The following is a 19,377-nucleotide window of genomic DNA, read 5'->3' on the forward strand; positions in this document are numbered from 1 at the left end:
CACACACACACCACACACACACCATACACATACCACACACACACCATACACACCACACACCACATCACACACAACACATACACACACCACACCATACACCACACACACACACACCACACCATACACCACACACACCACACCATACACCACACACACACACACCACATACACACACATACCACACCACACACCACACACACACACACACCACACCATACACCACACACACATACACACACCACACACACACCATACACACCACACCACACACACACACACACACACACACACCACACACCACATACCAGCGGACAAAGGGAGGGAACGAAGGAATGTTGGGAGCACAAAGGTTTTGATCACAGATAGCGCTAGGGAGACCAGGAATGTTAAACACACACAGGGCTGCCTGGAAAAAGATGTATAACCTGTTTTCTGCCCTAAAGGCTCCCAATGGCGGTAGCCAATCACCTGGGCAACTCTGTGCTATCTGTAGGGCCAGATCATACCTGGCTCCCCCGAGCTCCGACAGCTGGGACTGGAGGTGATTAGCAGCCCAGATGGCCTCTGTACTAAACGCATGACTAAGACCACACTGAATTCTCCCCTAGTCTATCTTCAGAGCCCATCTGCCCGTCTTCATGCCAGAAATAGCATGCGCTTTGAGAAGAGTTTTGAAATGTTGCCTCCTCACGCACATGGGATTGCGCTATACCAGGAAACTTTTTCCCCCAAATTACATTGTACTCAAAAATGCCTGAAATAAGCTGCCCAGTGTCAGACTCTAGACCAGTGGTTCCCAACCTTCCTCGAGCTCCAACCCTTTAATGCAGTTCCTCATGTCGTGGTGACCCCTCAACCATAAAATTATTTTCATTGCTACTTTATAACTGTAACTTTGCTACTGTTACGAATCATAATATAAATACCCATGTCTTCTGGTGGTCTTAGGCAAGCCTTGTGAAAGGGCCATTCGAACCCCACAGGGTCTCAGCCCACGGGTTGAGAGCTGCTGTTCTAAGCGTTTGAGCCAACGTGGGCTATTGAGTGTCATTGAACTCCTTTCTTTCTTGTCTCATGCTTTCTTGTCTCCCTTACTTGGCTGGCTCTGGTGTTTACAGAGAGCCTCATGTTGTGGGGCAGAGGAGGAGGGAAGAAACCTGAAAATAAATGTCCTGCTTTATGCTGACCAGATGTGCAATCTCTAGCCCCAGACAAAGCCATCTCTTTGTCACCTTATCACAAACTCACTTTAGGTAGATTGAAGTTTTAGGGCAGGCAGCCATTAAGGTACCACCAATCCCAGAGCCCATGGAGACTTCGTTTCCTGATCTCCTTCCTATGGAGCAAGCCCTTGAAAAGACATATGTCCTGGTGGCCTACAAAGTCTCCTGATGGAGAAGAGGCAATGCCTCTCCAGGGCTCTCCAAGGTAGACCCTAGTGGGGGAAACATGGCCATGCACCTGTGTGACATGTCTTCAGCTTTGTCTCACCCTATGGAAGATGGTAGTCCCATGTTCTCACCCTCTCATCTGTCTCTGTATAGAACCTGCTTCTCCATATAGAACCCACTGAGGGGCATGAGACCCACTGACACTCAGGGGCTAACAGACCAAGGTCCTGTTGTTGATTAAGTAAAAATTTGGGCTAGGTGGTGGTGGTGCATGCCTTTAATCCCAGCACTCGGGAGGTAGAGGGCAGGAGGATTTCTGAGTTCAAGACCAGCCTGGTCTACAGAGTAAGTTCCAGGATAGCCAGGGCTACACAGAGAAACTCTGTCTCAAAAAAACAAAAAACAAAACAAAACAAGCAAAAAACAAAAACAAAACAAAACAAAACAATTTAGGGACTAAGACAGAAACAAATAGGATAGCTTTGTTCTAAAGCACTCGCAGTGTAATAGAGGGGTGTGAAATAAAGTGTGCTAAGTAAAAAGACGGTTGAGAGGCCCAGGTTAAAGAGTAGACTTGAAGGGATGTGGCAGAAGCTGCCTCATGGAGAACATTTCTGAACACACCTGACGTGGCCTTCTCCAAAGCTGATGCTGTCTGACGTGAGGATGAGGCTGCTCTCTGAGGAAAGCCAGCGTTCTTCAGAGCAAACAAGACCACTTGATAGACCACATAATGAATGAATCTCTATGGAACGTCCAACAGCTGGGGAAGAAATGCACCAACGCCAGGGCCTCCAGCCACCAAGCGGGCAGACAGAGGACGACCTCAATCATCGGGACCACCACGTGAAACCCCAGGACTCCATCCTGAAGGAATGGCCTCATGAATGACGTGAACTGTGGCCTCTGAGCCCGTACTTTAGTTACATACACCACCACACCACCATCAAAGGCAGGCAGCCGTTCTCAACCTGTAGGTTGCGACCCCTCTGTGGGTCGAACGGCCGTTCCGTAGGCGTGGCATACCAGTATCCTGCACGCCAGACGCTTACATTGTGATTCTTAAAAGTAGCACCAACAGGAATTGCATTCAAAGGTCTCGGCATTAGGAATGCCGAGAACTGCACAGGCCTAAGTTGTCGTCCAACTTGGAAAAGGCATCTTTACCTCTTGACATTCTCCTATTGTCAGGGGCCTGTTTGGGAGGTTTGTTCCCATCCTTTCCAAAGACCCTCACGATGACAGTGAGTGGCCAAGGCTTAACTGGGCTCTTTGTGTCCAGGGTTCATTCCTGTTTATGCATGCTAAGAAATCCTTCTGTTTTTAACTAAGCTATCACAGAGACCTCCTGAGACCAGGTCTGCCAGTTTCCCTCAGCATGCTGGGGCCAAGTGGCCTGAACTAGCCACAGTTTTGTAAAACAAGCTCCCCTTCCTGGCTGAATGCAAGCATAAGCCACTCCTTACCCTTGCCCTAGGCCTAAGGAATTAAAGTCCGTAGAATGAGCCCTCAGCCATATACAGACTATAGCAGGCTCCTACATGGCTCTTGTTCCCACTAAGAAAAGGAGTATCTAGACCAGGCTCACCCCCTGAAGAAGTAAATTTGAGGAGAGGAGAGTTAGGGTGGGGGCAGACACTGAACCAGAAGGGTCTGGTGATAGCATGCTATGCTATGAGTGAGCTCCAGGGTCTGGTGATAGCATGCTATGCTATGAGTGAGCTCCAGGCTCTAGCACAGGGTACAGCTGAGGCGTCTTGCCTCTAGGATGAACTCAGAAGTTCTAAGGGTTGGACTGAGAGGGGGAGGAATGCTGTAACAGAGCGTTGCATCATACAGCCCTCTGATTACGGCATTAGGAACAGGGGTTGAAGGGAGGGTGCTGGTACCTCCAAGAATACTTGGGTCCAGGGCAAACTACAGAGAAAGAATTCGGACAGAGGAAAACTATGAAGAAAGCAACCCATTGTCAACTCTGAGAATCCAAGCGACTCAAGGAGGGAGCCCTGAAGGGGGTGTTCACCTAGACTGAGGTGGCACTGTTTTTTGGCAGCTTCAAGAGACAGCCTTGAGCGGAGAGGGAGCCGGTCGGAGCCGGACAGGGGCCATAGCGTCCAGCTGTCTGGCTGCTGCCGCGGGTGTAAGTCACAAGCGAGCACTCTGCGCAGGGAAGACCGCCTCTCATGATGTCAGCCTGAGGACGAAATGACCTTGAAGGAAACAGAACCCTGATTAGTTGCAAAAAAAAAAAAAGTGCTCATTTCCATTTTCCCTTTCCGAGAACAGCTGTGTTGTGCAGTCAATGAAAGTAGTGTGCCTTGCTTTTGCCTATTTTAACAACAAACGGAAGAGGCATGGTAATGTGGAAGATGTTAAATGACCAAGTGAACTTCAGTTAGAGCAACTTCATATTGGAGATACTTCACAAAAACTGAAATTTTATTAGCACCTTGTCATACGAATTACAGTTAGAAACATTTTAAGTGTTTAAATGCCACTTAAAACTCCATACCACCTAGTTATTCTAATACGAAAAGTTTTACCTATATCAAAGCTTAGGTTGAATGTAGGGTGGTACTTTTATATAGTATATAAAATAGATGACAGTGGTTTTACATGGTATAGGAAGACATAACAATATAATTTAATTTATAAACACATATATATGTAAATTTTCAACCTGAGCACAGAAGGAACACTTTCTTCTCTTTTAAAACGCTTTCAATTACTTTGGAGCAATCTAAAGGGGGCACCCAGAATGTCCCCAAAACACCAGCAGACCAGTTGCAGTCATCTAAGTTTCTCTTCCTACATTCTGGCTTCTCATTGAGCACAGCAGATCGAAGAGCCAATTGGAAAAACAATAATGGGCAGGAGCATCTTCTCACACCCAGAGCGTGATGTGCAGGGAGTTCCGAGTTTCCTCCCGAGCAGCCGTGGCCCAGGCTGCTGCAGTATTAAGAAGGACAGACCTTTAGGTTCCCTGTGTCTCTGCCTCCTCCATCCCTCCTTCCCTCTGCCCAACCCCCTCCTACCACAAATGTTTTCCTTGCTAGGGAAAGACAGTAGATTATTGATGTAAAGGAGAGGAAGGAGGTAGGGCTGACATACAGCAGCAAGATCCAAGCCCAACACGGTCAGTGAGCTTTTTAACTATGGAGTCCATGCTGGGCTAGGATCTCGGACTGTGGAGAACAGGAAAGCATTTTTTTTCTTCCTGAAGACTTCTAGGATAGTTTCTAAGGAGCAATGGTTCCCACTCTTAAGGCCTTGGAGTCAAATCTCATGATTTGCACTGTTTCTTCCATGGTTTTATACCGCGAGAGCATTTGGAGGCTCGTCCTATTGATAACGTGTGACGAAGTGCCCAGCCTTGTGCGGTAAAATGCCTCAACACTGTGGAGGGAGTTCTCAAGCCATCTCTTCAGTGACCCACTTCTGTAGGGAATTACTGAGGCTGCTCCCACCCACGGAGGGGAGAGGAAGGGCCTGAGGGGTCAACAAGGTGGTCCCATTTTACCTTCTGTTTTGCAAAGTAAACAGATGGAGTTTCACACGCATTCCATATGCCTCTCTTCAGCAAGGGACTTCTTTCTATTGGAGCACAAACATAGTGAAGGAGCCCACTGCCTATGAGCCTGGCAGCCATGAGTGATAGATACCCTGTGTCCCACCAAGTAGAGATTAACTGAAGGAAAAGTGTGCACCCAAGTGCCTGTACCCGCCTCAGCTAGGAGAAGGTTTTCTCCGGGCCAGCATGGAGCCTGAGGCATTATGAATGTGGAGGGACACAGCTGGGTCATCTCCAGATAGAGGAGGCTCCACTAAGCCAGGGTGCCTGCTTCTTTCCAATCAAACTTCAGCAGAACAGCATGGAATCTTGGTTTCCAGTCAAAGGAATGCTTTCTGCCCACGAGTGTGTCTCTGTGACACACTCAGATTGCTTCAGACTAAGACCAGGATGTTTCAGATCCCAGGATCGATCTCTTAATGACCTGACAGTTGAACTATGCACATGGGAAAGTTCTGTCACCATGACAACGGAGTGTGAAAGTGAGAGACCCAGAACAGGGGTGAGAGGAAGCCCATTCATGCTGCTGGAGAGTTAAACAAACACTTGTGGAGACTTTTTTTTCCTAGTCTGTACCACTTACAGATAACAGCAATGAATTCCTGTAGTTTGTCCCCGCCCCCCCAGGGTGCTTTAATGCACATTCTTTCTTTCCATCTTTGATGATACTAAATAGCACAAGCTGGCACAAGTACCTACAAGCTATCAGCACTTGGGTACCATCAAGAGATGCCTGGGTATCTCAAGTGTCCTTGATTTCATAACGACCTGCTTGTGAGTCTTAGCCTCTGTTGGTCCACTTTTGAGATGAGCAGAGGCCCATACAGCATCCCACATAATCCTTTAACACTATTTGTCTTATCACATCATAATTATTTTTATGTTTTAAACATCCCCCCTTGCTATTAGGTCAAGTATATTCACCTCCTAGCTTCAACGAAAAACCTCCTCACATATGACCATACTGGAACCTCTTCATCCAAACCCACTAATACAGGGCTTGGGGCATACAGCCTGGGCTCGCCCTTGGTCCCATCACTCACTGCCTGGGCAAGTTGTTCTATAGACTCCTAGCAATAAAATTAGGGTACTGATAATGTACCTCATGGGACTGTTGTGTATAGAATTTAAAAATACCTAACATACAATAAAATGGTAGCTTGCATATAATAAGTATACGGTGTCTTAATCTTTCTTTCTGTTGCTATGGCTAAATACCACAAACTACATTTTTTTAAAAAAGGTTTACTTAGCTTGTAGTTCTGGAAGTTTGGGAAGTCCAATGGTATTGACTTCTAGTGAGGGTCATCCGGGTAAGGCATGGCATGGCAGAGGGTGTCCTAAAACGAACCAGAGCTGTTGCATAGCAGCTTCCTCTGAGATGAAAACCTTCCAATTTGGAAGAAGCTCAAGATGCAGAATATTAAAAGAGAGGTAAAGCAATAGGATGTTCTGAGAGTGTGTATGTATGTGTATGTGTGTATATATGTATGTGTATGTGTGAGTGTGTATGTATATATGTGTATGTGAGTATGTATGTGTGAGTATGTGTATGTGTGTATATATGTGAGTGTGTGTGAAAGAGAGAGATGGGGAGGGGAAGCAAGGGAAGGAGAGAAGGAGGAGAGAGAGAGACAGGGAGTGAGCGAGCAAGTGAGAGAGAGAGAGAGACAGGGAGTGAGCGAGCAAGAGAGAGAGAGAGAGAGAGAGAGAGAGAGAGAGAGAGACCCCATCCTACAGGGAAGCTTCTTAAGTCAGGATGTAATCATCTCAATGGGTCCAGGAAGTCCCTGAAACTGACCAGATACATTAGAGCCCTCCCTCCCAAGCCTATAAGCAGCAAAGACTTCTCAGGGACATTCTCAGACTCCACAAGCTGCCTAGAGGAGACACGGAGCAGATGAGCTGCTTGGAAGAGGCAGCTTTGAGCTGTCTGACTCACACCAGCTGAACCACCTGGGAAAGACAGTTTCTGCCTGTTGAGCTGCACGCATGCTGTGCAGCGCATTTCAGATGTTCAACTCCTGTGCACAGTCATCCAAGATACGGTGTGGTTCAGGAACAATTTCAACACAGAGGTGGAGACAAATAAAGCCTTACCAAGCACATGTCTGTAAAGTCCAGGGAAGGAAAGAAGGCTCATTTCAGATGGCTGAAGGCAATAATTAACAAGAACAAGACTGGGGACTCTTTGCTTAGAGTTAAGGCTCAAGTGTGTTCCCCAAATATCACATTTGGAAACCTGGCACCCAGTGGAGCCATATTGAGAGATGAAACTCTCAGGGGGAGGTTGTGTGACGGCAGATTAATTCTCTGAGACAGGTATAGCTAGTGGGCTATTATGGGAACAGCTTTGTTATAAAGTGAGTTCTCTCGAGGACTGGCTCTTGTTCTATGACACTGTTCCTGGGAGACATGAGCAAACAATTGGATTATAACTATAATTAGTTCTGTGCATATTTAATATCATGTATTAAGCCATCATAGTTACTTACATATGTATCACTAATAACTATGAACTCATTAAGAGACCGAATCTCATTTACCCTTTTAATTTCAGCACATAGCCTGCAGATATCCACTTAATTCTAGCTGCTGATGGAGCTAACGGTGCTGGACGATGAAACGTGGTTTTTCAAAGAATGTATACCCAGGAGCAAGAAGCGGTCTTGGAAATGACTTGGGCTAACCCCATCATTTACAGGAAACTAAGGTCTGTGAGGGTAGGACTAACCTAAAGTCACACTGTTCACACCGTTCATTAGCAGGTGGGGCTTTATAATTCATAAGTGCTGCACTCTTAGCGACCATTGGAACTTGTTGCCAAACAAGAAATCAAACTACGATTTTGTTTTCCTGTGTGGGTGGGGTTTCTTTCCGGAGGAACAGGGGATGAATTTTCCTTTCTTGCTTACTCTTTAGACGAAGAGGTTATAGTCTCCTTAATAATCATCAGTATTTACCCATCTCTGCAATTCCAGAGAAAGGCAAACCACTTGGCTGCCACCCACGATGAAGCAGGAGGTATGGCGGCCTATCGTATCATCTTCATCCTTCGATCCCTTCTGAGTTCCTGCTCTGTGCAGCTGCTCTTCAGATAAACAAAGGAGGGTGAGGAAGGGAGAGCTAAGGAGATGTGACTGGTGAAGAGCCACGTTTAATAAATGGGTTTCTTAAATATTCTTGCTTTCTGTGGCTCATAAACACTTCTATGTTTCCAAATTTAGCAGTTAAAATAAAACCTCCTCCAACTTATTCTGCCTACAAATGTATTCAAGAGGGACAATTCACTTTGGCCTTATATAGCGGCAACCAATCCACCGATCCACCAATCAACTGTGAGGATTCTCCTCTTTGATGATTTAACCACGTGGTAGGAAGTGGGCGTTGACCATCCACAGCAATTAAGCTGGGACTGCTGCCTTAGTTTAGATTTGAAAATGTCTTTGAAAAGTCCACATGCCAAGGATTCTTCTAATGTTGACAGGTGGGGCCTGGCGGGAAGCTTCGGGCCACTGGAAGACTGAGGACCTGCCACGTTTTCGAGACAGCTCCTATGGAAGGTTAGGAACAGTTCCCAGCCCTTACCTGATTGTCACACCCTCCACAATTCCAGTTCCTGGTGATCTGGCACTCTTTTCTGGCCTCTATACACACTAGGCATGCAGTACACTTCCATACAGGTAGGCAAAACATTCTTTACATAAAATAAAAATTACAAAATCTCCAAAATACATTTCAGAGAAGTTTGACTCCTATTCTCAAGAGCAGTGGGAGTTTGGGCTTCTGTGGTTATGTGGGCTTATGTGGCAGAGAGATAGATTTGTGAAGGCAACATGTTTAACTCCAGACCTGCTGGTTTTCTAAGAGAATCAGGGAAAGGGAAAACTAAGACAGAGCTTCCCTGGTTAAGTAAACCTCAAAGGTTGGCTTCAAAGACTTCCCTTCTGAATATAACTTTAACTTGTGCAACAATGTATGCTCTGGGTGTGGTCAAACATGAGCCTCCAGCCTGACCTTAGTGAAGTCTAACACCTGAGTATGATTGATACCAGCCAGGCAGACAACTTCATAGACAGTGATGGGGAAAAAAGACAAGAGAGCTCCGTGAACACCGTCCAATCCCAGGGTGAATGTGCGATCAACGTGGTGCCTGTATTCCCAACATGGTGTCTGTAGACGTGAGTCAGAGCTTACACTGCATGGACTATCAGAAGGTACCAACCACAATCCAGGTGGGTCTCCCTACATCCAACCAAGGCAACCAGGATGCTGCTTCACCATCTACTCAGGTGATTCTAATTTGTTGGGAGTGGACATAGAATGTGCCCAAAAGTTCCATCCAAGTCACCACACAAATGAGCAAGCAACATGAAAGAGAAGCCAGGGAAAGGGAGGGTGATATGAGCGCTAGTGTGGGTTCTCTAGAGGGACAGAACTAGCGGGATGGAAAGATACAGTTCCGTACATTTGTATTTAATGGTATTTACTACATTTAATACAAATTTTAAAATAGATTACATCAGCTTTAACACAGTGACAAGAGCAGAATCAGACCTGAGAGCCAGGAACCTCGTCCGATAGTCCTCCAGGCCGGGTCCCTCAGCAGACCGGTAGTCCCACCACGGCTGCCTGCCTCTGAGTAGAGGGAGGTTAGGGTTGCCGACAACCGAGGTGGGGGTAGGGGTTGCTCAGTCCACAAGGCTGGACAGTGAGTGCAGCAGCAAAGGGACAGGCTGACTTGGTGACAAGAGGGAAGGCGGAGAAGCCAGAGGAGAGATCATCTCTTTCTTCCACGTCCTTTTCACCCAGACTACCAGAAGCAGCTAGCCACAACCCAGGTGGGTCTCCCTACACCCAATCAAGGCAATCAGGATACTTCTTCAAGTCAGACCATCTATGCAGCTGATTCTAATTTGTTGCAGTCACGATATAAGCCAGCAAAGACTGGAACAGTCTAGTTATAAACATACCCAAAGGACTGGAGGAGACTGCAACAAAAAGCAGAAACAATTGCTTCCCAGCTTCTTGATGAAGACAAATGAAGAGACACAGAAAGAGGTGGTAGCCACGGCTCATAAAAGAGAAATTGTAAGCTGAAAGATGTAAATTTTTTTAAAGAAACTGTCTGGGAAATTGAAGACAGGGAGTATGAGAACAGGAATAAAAAGTCAATAGTGTCAACAGTCCATTCAAACAGGCTGAGTAAATAATTGTAAGCCTGATAATTAATGGATAAAGATTATACCACATTATGATAAAGATACCATAGGATGGCATTTTTGCTTAGGGTTGCAGGGTCTTTTTGTTTGGTTTTTGGTTTTGGGGTTTGGCTTTTTGTTTTCATTTTTGGTTTTGTTTGTTTGGTTAGTTGGTTTTGGGGTTTTGTTGTTTGTTTGTTTTTTGGTTTTGGTTTTGTTTTTGCTTCCATAAGAACTTTAGGATTGTATTTTCTAGTTTGGAAAAGACCGTGGCTGGAATTTTGACAAGGATGGCACTGAGAGTCTAGATTGTTCTCAGTCACGCTATTTTCACAACATTGATGGATCCCTCCCTCCCTATAATTTGATAAAACAAACACTAATGGACATAAAAGGTCAAACAGGCCCACAGGCCATAGATTTGAGTATAATACTGTCAAAGGAAACCCAAAATCTAGGAGGGAAAACACCAAATCCTAAGGCTCCATCTGGCATTGTGGGTAATTGAATCAACAGAACCTCCAAGGCTTGGTCCCCAACACCTCTGCCCTCAGCAAAGCCCCCCAAGGCTTAGCCCCCAACACCTCTGCCCTCAACAGAGCCCCCCAAGGCTTAGCCCCCAACACCTCTGCCCTCAACAGATCCCCCAAGGCTTAGCCCCCAACACCTCTGCTCTCCATTCCCCTTTCTCCTCCTCCTCCTTCCCCTTCTTCCCCCCTTCCTGTCAGGCCTGCAGTTTCCCCAGCAGGCACCTCCCTGGTTTCAGCATCTCTAGCATCAGGAATCTAGGTTATAACTCAACCTTCACCTTCATAGCTTCATGCAGCGGCCATTCAGGGATTCCTGGCCTTGGCTGTGTTCTGAAACTATGCAGAAAGCCCCATGACCTCTTCGGTCTCACATTTCCATGCCTGTAATACCAGTGCCATGTGGGCGATGTTGCCAGATTCTGCTACGAGCTGAGAAGTAGCCTAGCCCTGTGAGGCCACAGTGCTAACCTGGGGAGACCTCTTCCTAGGCAGTTGCTCTCAGACACAGCAAGCCTTCGGTTCTGGCTCTTCTGATAGGAGTTTGGACCATCAGGAAGGAGCTCCAGAAGTGGGCTCTTGTCCTCGGGACACTTTCCTGCCCAGTGTGGAGCGCAGGAGCTCCTCTCCCACAAATTTGGTCTCACTAACATTCCCAGAGGCTGCCTCTGCACCAGGCAGAATGGCCTTCTGTCTAGAAATTTCTTCTGCCAAACAAATTAATCTATGACATTTAAATTCAACTCCTCAGAACAACCAGCAGAACAAAACTAGATTCCTGACCAAAATCTCACACAAGTAGTCCCTTAGTTCCTGCTAGAGTTCTTATTCCCCTCTGATCCACCGCCCACATGTCGTCTGTCGGGTCCCTTTTACCTTTATAAACCATCTTTTGCCTATGGGCCAAGGAGCGGCAGTCCTTTGTCCTCCTTAGGAACAAACATTCCTGCCTCCCTCCCCACCCTTCCCCTTCCCCTTCCCCTTCGTCCTAGACCTCTGTCTCCTCTCTGTCTCTCATTCCCTGGCCTTTGTGTCTCTGGGGCAAATCTTTGTGCTGAGAACTTGGCCTTGGGGTCCTGAGCATTCTCATCCTCAACGGACCCCTGAGATCTGCTTACAGAATCAAGGGCTTTTTCTACCCCGTGGTTCCAAACTCTGTCACACTCCTCCTTCAGGTCAGTTGCAAAGGCCTAAGAGCTGAGCGGTGCTGGCAGGACTTCTCGCTCTGCCACACAGCCAGATAGGCCTGGCTTGCTGTAAAAAAGCCTGTCAGGTCCCTCCTCCATCTCTCCGCCCCTTTTCTCTCTCTGACTCTCTGACCCCCTTGCTCTCCCTGACCCCTCCCCCCTCTCTCTCCACGTGTTCCTTGCCTCCCTCTTCTCTTTTTCTCTCCTTCTCTCTCTGTCTCTCTCTCTGAGTCTCTCTCTGTCCCTATCTCTGTCTCTTTCTTTCTCTCTCTGTCTTTCTCTGTCCCTTCTCTTTCTCGGTCTCTACTCCCTTCTCAACTCCCCTTCCCATGCCCCTAAATAAATTCTGTCCTAGGGTACCTCTGGGAAAGGGGTACTTCAGCCTAGGCCCACTGAAGTTCCCTCTCCCACCACACCATACTCGGTCCTACAAAACATATCCTGGCTTTTTATAAAACACATCAACATGGTTAGGTTTTTCATAGCAATAGCTCCTTCTCAGTACCGATTTTCTGTATTAGTTATATTTCCTGTTGCTGTGAAAAGAAACAAAAACCAAAACTACAAAAAGCAATTCAAGGAAAAAAAGGAAGGAAGGAAGGAAGGAAGGAAGGAAGGAAGGAAGGAAGGAAGGAAGGGAGGAAGGATGGATGCCCCCACGGCTCAGTGTTATGGCTCTCAGGACTGGGGAAGTCTCAGTTGAAGCTGGTGATGGCTGCGCGTACTTCATCCACCATCAAGAAACAGCGAACAGTGGGCATTTGTGCTCAACCCTGTTGCTCCTTTTGAGACAGTCTGAGCTCTAAGCCCAGGGAAGGCTTCTCTCTACCTTTGGTGTGGTTTTGTCCACCTCAGTTAATCTAGCCAATGGAATCCTTCACAAGTGTGCTCAGAGGTTAAAGAGTCCCTCACACCTGTGCCCAGAAGGTTTTTAAAAAACTCCTTCTCAGGTGTGCACCCAGAAGTTTATTGAAAAACAAAAAAAATAATTCCTCACAGGTGTGCCTGGGGGGGGAATTATCCCTCACAGCTGTGCACCCACAAGTTTAAAAAGAAAAAATCCTCACAGGTGTGCCTGAGGGGGGGAATTATCTCTCACAGCTGTGCACCCAAACCTTTAAAAAAGAAATTCCTCCCAGGTGTGTCCAGAGGTTAAAAACCATTCCTACAGGTGTGCCCAGGAGTTCAAATCATGCTTCATAGGGGTGCCTGCAGGGGAAAATTATCCCTCACAGCTGTGCCCACAGGTTAAGTCACCACATACGTAAATCATCTTCACAGATGTGCCTGAAAACTCTCTTCCTAGCTAATTCCAGTCCTGTCAAATCACGCAAAGGGAATTTAAAAGGCCAAAGTATAGAGGCTTAGAAATGATCATTTAAAATCAAAATGTTATGAAATTATTACAGTCAGCTAAAAAGGAGAAAACAGGGAGTGCCAATAGAGTAATAAAAACAGAAAAGAAAAAAGTTAAAAGACAAAGACTGAGGCCAGCCTGGTCTACAGAGTGAGTTCCAGGACAGCCAGGGCTACACAGAGAAACCCTGTCTGGAAAAAAAAAAAAAAAAAAAAAAAAAAAAAAGACAAAGACAAAGACTGACCAGTCGCAAAAAATCTGTGGAAGAACCATCAGATAAATGTATGCCAGGAGCTAAGAACTAAAATACACCATTGAAAGGATGATGAAGAGGCTACTAAACACACAGAAAAGGAGAAAAGGGGAGACAGGGTGTCAAAGGGGCAAAAATCAATAACTGGAAAAGGATGACTGTGAGCCCACCCCCTCCGTGTTTTAAAGACGGCCTAGTGTATTTAAGTGGGTGAAAGGTGAACTGTTGGAATCTGCGAGCTCTGCTCTGCCCTGGGAGTTCTGCTGCTGCTTCAGCCTGTACTGGATCGATTTCTGAAGTCTACAGAAGTTGTCTTCACTCCTAGCTTTCCCTTCCACAAGCAAGGGAGGCTCTGCCAGCCACACTTAGCTTCATAGGTTGTGTCCTGGACAGAATTCCCCTTCCCGGAGACTCCCCAGCTTGAATCCTGTGGGGCGGCCAGTGTTCTGCCTGTGGGACGTCTCCCCTGTGTGCTGGGAGTGGAGGAGGCTACCACAACACAAGGATGGACCTCCAGAAGGACCTGTCTTTGCTCCTTCAAAATCCAAGGGGCATTAATAATCCTGATGGAGGGATGTGGTTGTGGTTTGGCTGGAGTGTCAGGGATCAGCAGTGAACCTGGGGATAGCCAGCTGGTTCCAGAGGTTGATCTATCTGTGGACTTCAAATTCAGGGCTACCCAACTCCAGACTCATTCTTAGTTGGGGAAATCTGCTCTCAGACACCAGGAGGAGGCCTTGCCTCCCATCTAGGGTCCCTGTCTGAACTAAGTCTCCTGCCGTCTCATTTTTGTTTTTTGAAGCAGCGTCCAGCTTCCCAGTCTCCCTAACTGTCGCCCACAGGTTGAAAACAGGATTCTCTGATTTATGGTTATTCCCTGTCCTCTTGACCCTAGGATAGCTCAGTTTTAAACAATAGAGTCCTTTTCAAGACCGTGTCCAGCCATATACAGCTTTCTGAGCCTAGGGACCTCCTTTACATTGCTGGCCTGGCCCGCTGGAAAGAAAAAATCATTCTTAGCAAAACCACAACTAAGTTGTGCCCTGTGAGCTGGGCTCTTGATCTGTTTTCACCAAAGTCAAGTTTTGGTTGTGGCATCTGCTCCAGCAGTACTGCTCCCAAACCATGCACATGCCCCCAGCTCATAGGGTAGCTAACTGTGTGGCTGGGGCTGCTGTTGCTTGACTTTTGTCTTCTTAAGGCTCCACTTGGTGGCATTTCCTCTAGGCTCTGCCCCACAGTTACCTGGCAACAGCCAGGTGTGCCTGACTCACTATACAAGGGGCTGCTGCCCCCTCCTCTCTCTCTGCTCTTCTCAGGCTCTGCTCCCTTCCCTTCTCTCCCCTCTCCCCCTCCCCCTCCCCCCTCTCTCTTCACATACTCAGGACCAGCCTCTACTCCTCTCCTCTTTCTCTCTCTCTCTCTCTCTCTCTCTCAGCCTTTCTCTGTTTCTACTCCCTCCTCAAGTCCCCTCCCCTCCCCGTGCTCTAAATAAACTCTATTCTTTTCTATTCTTTTCATTTCTATTCTATTTATTTATTTATTTATTTATTTATTTATTTATTTAATGTGTATGAGTGCTGGGAATTGAACTCGGGACCTCTGCTGGTCCCACTTGCGCCTCTGGCCCGCCTGCTTGCTCCAGCCCCACTCGCTCCCATTACAGGTGGTTGTGAGCCACCATGTGGTTGTTGGGTCCAAACACAGGACCTTCGGAAGAGCAGTTGTGCTCTTAAGGGCTGACTCTAGCTAGTCTCTACTGTACCTTCATGTGGCTGGTACCTCAGGGGAAGGGATGCCTCAGCATGGGCCCACAGAGAGAGACACACCCTTCCCTCACACCATACCATGCTTCCACCAAACACATTCCTTCGTTCTCTTTCTTTTTATAAAACACAACACCATTTACATGTCTTTGCTGACTTCTCAGCTAATTTAGTTCCCATTTTGTGGGATCTGAGGCTCTTCCTCTGGTACTGTCCTGGAAACAGTTTGTTTTCTCATCCTGACCCTGGTTCACTGAGTCACAGGAAGAAACTCCTAGTCCCCCATCTTACCTGGAAGTCTCACAAAGAAAAATTTATAACTCAAAACCCACTGAATTAGCCGGGCAGTGGTGGTACATGCCTTTAATCCCAGTACTTGAGAGGCAGAGGCAGGCAGATTTCTGAGTTCGAGGCCAGGCTGGTCTACAGAGTGAGTTCCAGGACAGTCAGGGCTACACAGAGAAACCCTGTCTCGAAAAACAAACAAAAAAACCAAACAAACCACTGAATTATATAAATTAGTAAATGTAGCTTAGTATTAGGTACATACATAATATTCAAATTAACAGCTCATTAAAGCTTTAAAAAAAAACCATTTATTTAGTGAGTGTCTGTGTGTATTTGCACATGTACACCATAGCACTCATGAGAAGATCAGAGGGTAATTTCCAGAATGAATCCCCTCCTTCCACTAAGACGGTTCCAAGGATCAAACTCAGGTTAGCAGACTTGGAGGCTAAAGCCTTTACACTTTGTCCCCACACCACCCCCTTTCAAAGTAAAAAAACAAAGCAAACAAAGCCAGTGACAGAGCTCAAGAGATTCTAGACGCTGTTATAGGAATTTAAGTTTGCTTATCCCAAATGGCTGAACTCTTCAGATCAAGATGAGATGGAGGCATAGGTAAGTCACGTGTCTCTCCCAAACACTGAATTCTGAAAAGATGGAATGGGATGTGAGGGACACTACCAGCAACATGGGGGGAGAACACAATGGCGTCCAGGAGTTCTTCCTTGAACTCACTGTCCCTTTCTTGGTCTCTTGTGAAAGGAGAGGAAGCATCGATGCCTCCTCATGACTGACTCCAGGCAGTGTGGTACCAGCCAGCTTTCTGTTACTGCAACAAAATGCTACAGAGAATCAACTCATCCGATTTATAAAGCAAAAAGGTTGGCTTCAGCTCAGAGCTTTAAAGGTTCCAGTCACTGTCAGGCAGGCCTTTGTGACAGTTACTGTGACAGACAGTTACTGTGAGGCCTCTAGTGGACAATGACAGGCAGAGTAAAACTACTCACCAGGAAGCAAATCGAGCCAGGAAAGGCTTGGGTTCCACAATCCCTTCCAAAGCCATGCCTTCCAGTGAGCTAGGATCTCTCATCAGACTCTTTAAAGGGTTACATCCTCAGGCAATGGCACCCCCCCCAGGAACAGTCCTTAACACCCAGGCCTTAATGAGACTTAAGGTCCAAGCGGTCTGGCTCAGTTACTGATCTCCATTCTTCCCAGCCCACCTTGCCTCTATTCCACCTGACAGTCAACGCTGCTGCTCTTTACAGCCCCAAACTCAGGAATGCCAGTCACTCAAGGAAGTGCGGCCACCTCCTCTGCACTGGTCTGTTAAGGCCGCTGTAGCAAGCACTACAGATGGGTGACTTACCATGGCAGCCATTTGCTCTGAAGGCCAGGATCTGGATCCCAGCAGGGTCAGTTCTTTAAAAGGGCTAGAACCTGTCTGTGTCCTTACAGAGCTGTGTCAGCCACCTTCCTAGGTCATGCCTGTGTATCTTAATTGCTTTTCTATTGTTGTGACAAAATGACCCAGGCAATGTATAAAAAGAGGGGCACATCTGGGCTTACAGTTGTCAGGGATAAGAGACCATTTCCATCATGGTGGAAGCATGGCAGCATGTAGGCATGGGGACTGGAACAAGAAACTGAGAGCCAAGAGCTCGTATCTCACACCACACCCAGGAAATGGAAAAACCTGGAAATGGTATGTGGCTTTTAACACCTCAGAGCCCACCTTCTCCCAGTGATATACTTCCCCCAGCAAAGTGCCACATCTTGAGCCTACCCCAACACCAACACCAAGTATTCAAATGCCCTGGACTCTGGGGGAGTGGGCAGCTCACTCAATCCATTGCACCGGGGTCTCTCCCATCCATTATCTCCTAGTCACAAGACCTTTCTCTCTTTGTTTCCATCTCCTGCCATCTTTTATCTTGTAGAAGGGCATTGTCTTCAGATTTGGAGCCCACACACCTATACATCTAAATACCCTCTCCTTGGTCACATCTATACAAACTATTTTCTCAATGATCATGTCTCAAGGCTCATGGTTGGCAACAGTTCTTGGAAAGAGGTATTAAATCCACTGTAGGAGATGAGTAAATGCTTCCAATATTATGGCTCCAATCCATAATATCGCCACACAAAATAAGTGGTTAATCATACATTTTTGAGATTCTGGCAAAAATAATAAGAGCTACAGAATGTGAGGAGAAAGCAGCTATATGTCAATCAAAACCCAGGGCTGGAGAGATGGCTCAGGGGTTAAGAGCACTGACTGCTCTTCCAGAGGTCCTGAGTTCAATTCCCAGCAACCACATGGTGGCTCACAATCACCTGCAATGGGATCTGATGCCCTCTTCTGGTGTGCCTGAGAACAGCTACAGTGTCCTCAAATACATAAAATAAATAAATAAATCTTGAAAAAAAGAAAGAAATTAAACCCGTCATACTTTATGTCTCATGAGAACTTAAGCCACACGTGTCAGATGCATGAGCCATGAGACACCATATACATGCACCTCTTGTCTGGTAGCTCTGCTCGGCTTCACCTCAGAGAATGTCTACCAGCATGTTCACCAGGACCCAGTCATTATTAATTATTGTCTTAAATCTAAGATATTTATATCCTTCAACAGAAGGACTTCAAGTGGGCTTGAAAGACTCAGCCAGCCCGAATAGGTGTTTCCCCCATGCTTAGTCACTCTGCACTAACCCCACCTCTGTGAGGTGAAGCTCAGCTCCAACTCCATTTGTTGACAGTTCCCTTAATGAGATTTTCTCAGAATCTTGTGGTTCATATTCCCCTATACCAAGAGAAAGTGTCGTCTACTGGATCTATGTGCCATTCTGTAAGGGCTAGGAGCTTAGATGACAAGGACTTCTAAATTTATCCCTTTGGGGAGGTGGAGGGATGAGACCATAGGACTGGTAGAAGCAGGCGGTCCTGGACACAGCCAGGGTGGTCTCCTTATCTCGTTATGTCACCAAAATTGGTTCAGATGACTCTTCTTGGAAGCAAAGTTTGACTCTGCATTTTAAATAGTGTTCCTGTGTGTGCACATCACAAAGTACATCTGCTTCTTCTGCTGATGTATCAGCTTGCTGCACAGTCAGAGAAAATTTTGCCATCCGACTTCAGAGCCAAGGTCTTTTATTTATTATAGCTTCTATAGTTTGAGACATTCCCATCCTGGCAGACATAGCCAGCATTCATGACCTCGTGGGTTCTTCTTTCTTTCACCCTTTCCCACCCCTTTCTTCCACCCTTCAACCCCCTAACACTAGATGAGAGAGAGAGAGAGAGAGAGAGAGAGAGAGAGAGAGAGAGAGAGAGAGAGAAGGGTAGAGGCTTATCATTAGACTACTTCCTGCTGAGTAGGGCTATTGAGTTCCTTGGGGCAAGTTTGATCTTTGCTATCAGGATATTTAAATTCTCTCTCTCTCTCTCTCTCTCTCTCTCTCTCTCTCTCTCTCTCTCTCTCTCTCTCTCTCTCTCTCTCTCTCTCTCTCTCTCTCTTTCCATGACTATTTAACAAACCATGACCAACAACCAATAAATAACATCCTACCCTGCCTCTCAGGGCCCTAGCACTTACATATTCTCTAAAAGTCTCCCAGAATTCCAAATGTCTCACAATTGCAGAAATTAGCTGCAGCTGGAAGAAGAACACCCCTGCTAGAGCACAAGGCAAATCACAGTCAGATTCTGTGGACAGTCTGAGGCGGCCCTACTTAGGCGCTGTGGACAGTCTGAGGCGGCCCTAGTCAGGCGCTGTGGACAGTCTGAGGCGGCCCTACTCAGGCGCTGTGGACAGTCTGAGGCGGCCCTACTC

The sequence above is a fragment of the Mastomys coucha genome, unplaced genomic scaffold, assembly GCF_008632895.1.
Source record: "Mastomys coucha isolate ucsf_1 unplaced genomic scaffold, UCSF_Mcou_1 pScaffold11, whole genome shotgun sequence".
Taxonomy (NCBI): domain Eukaryota; kingdom Metazoa; phylum Chordata; class Mammalia; order Rodentia; family Muridae; genus Mastomys; species Mastomys coucha.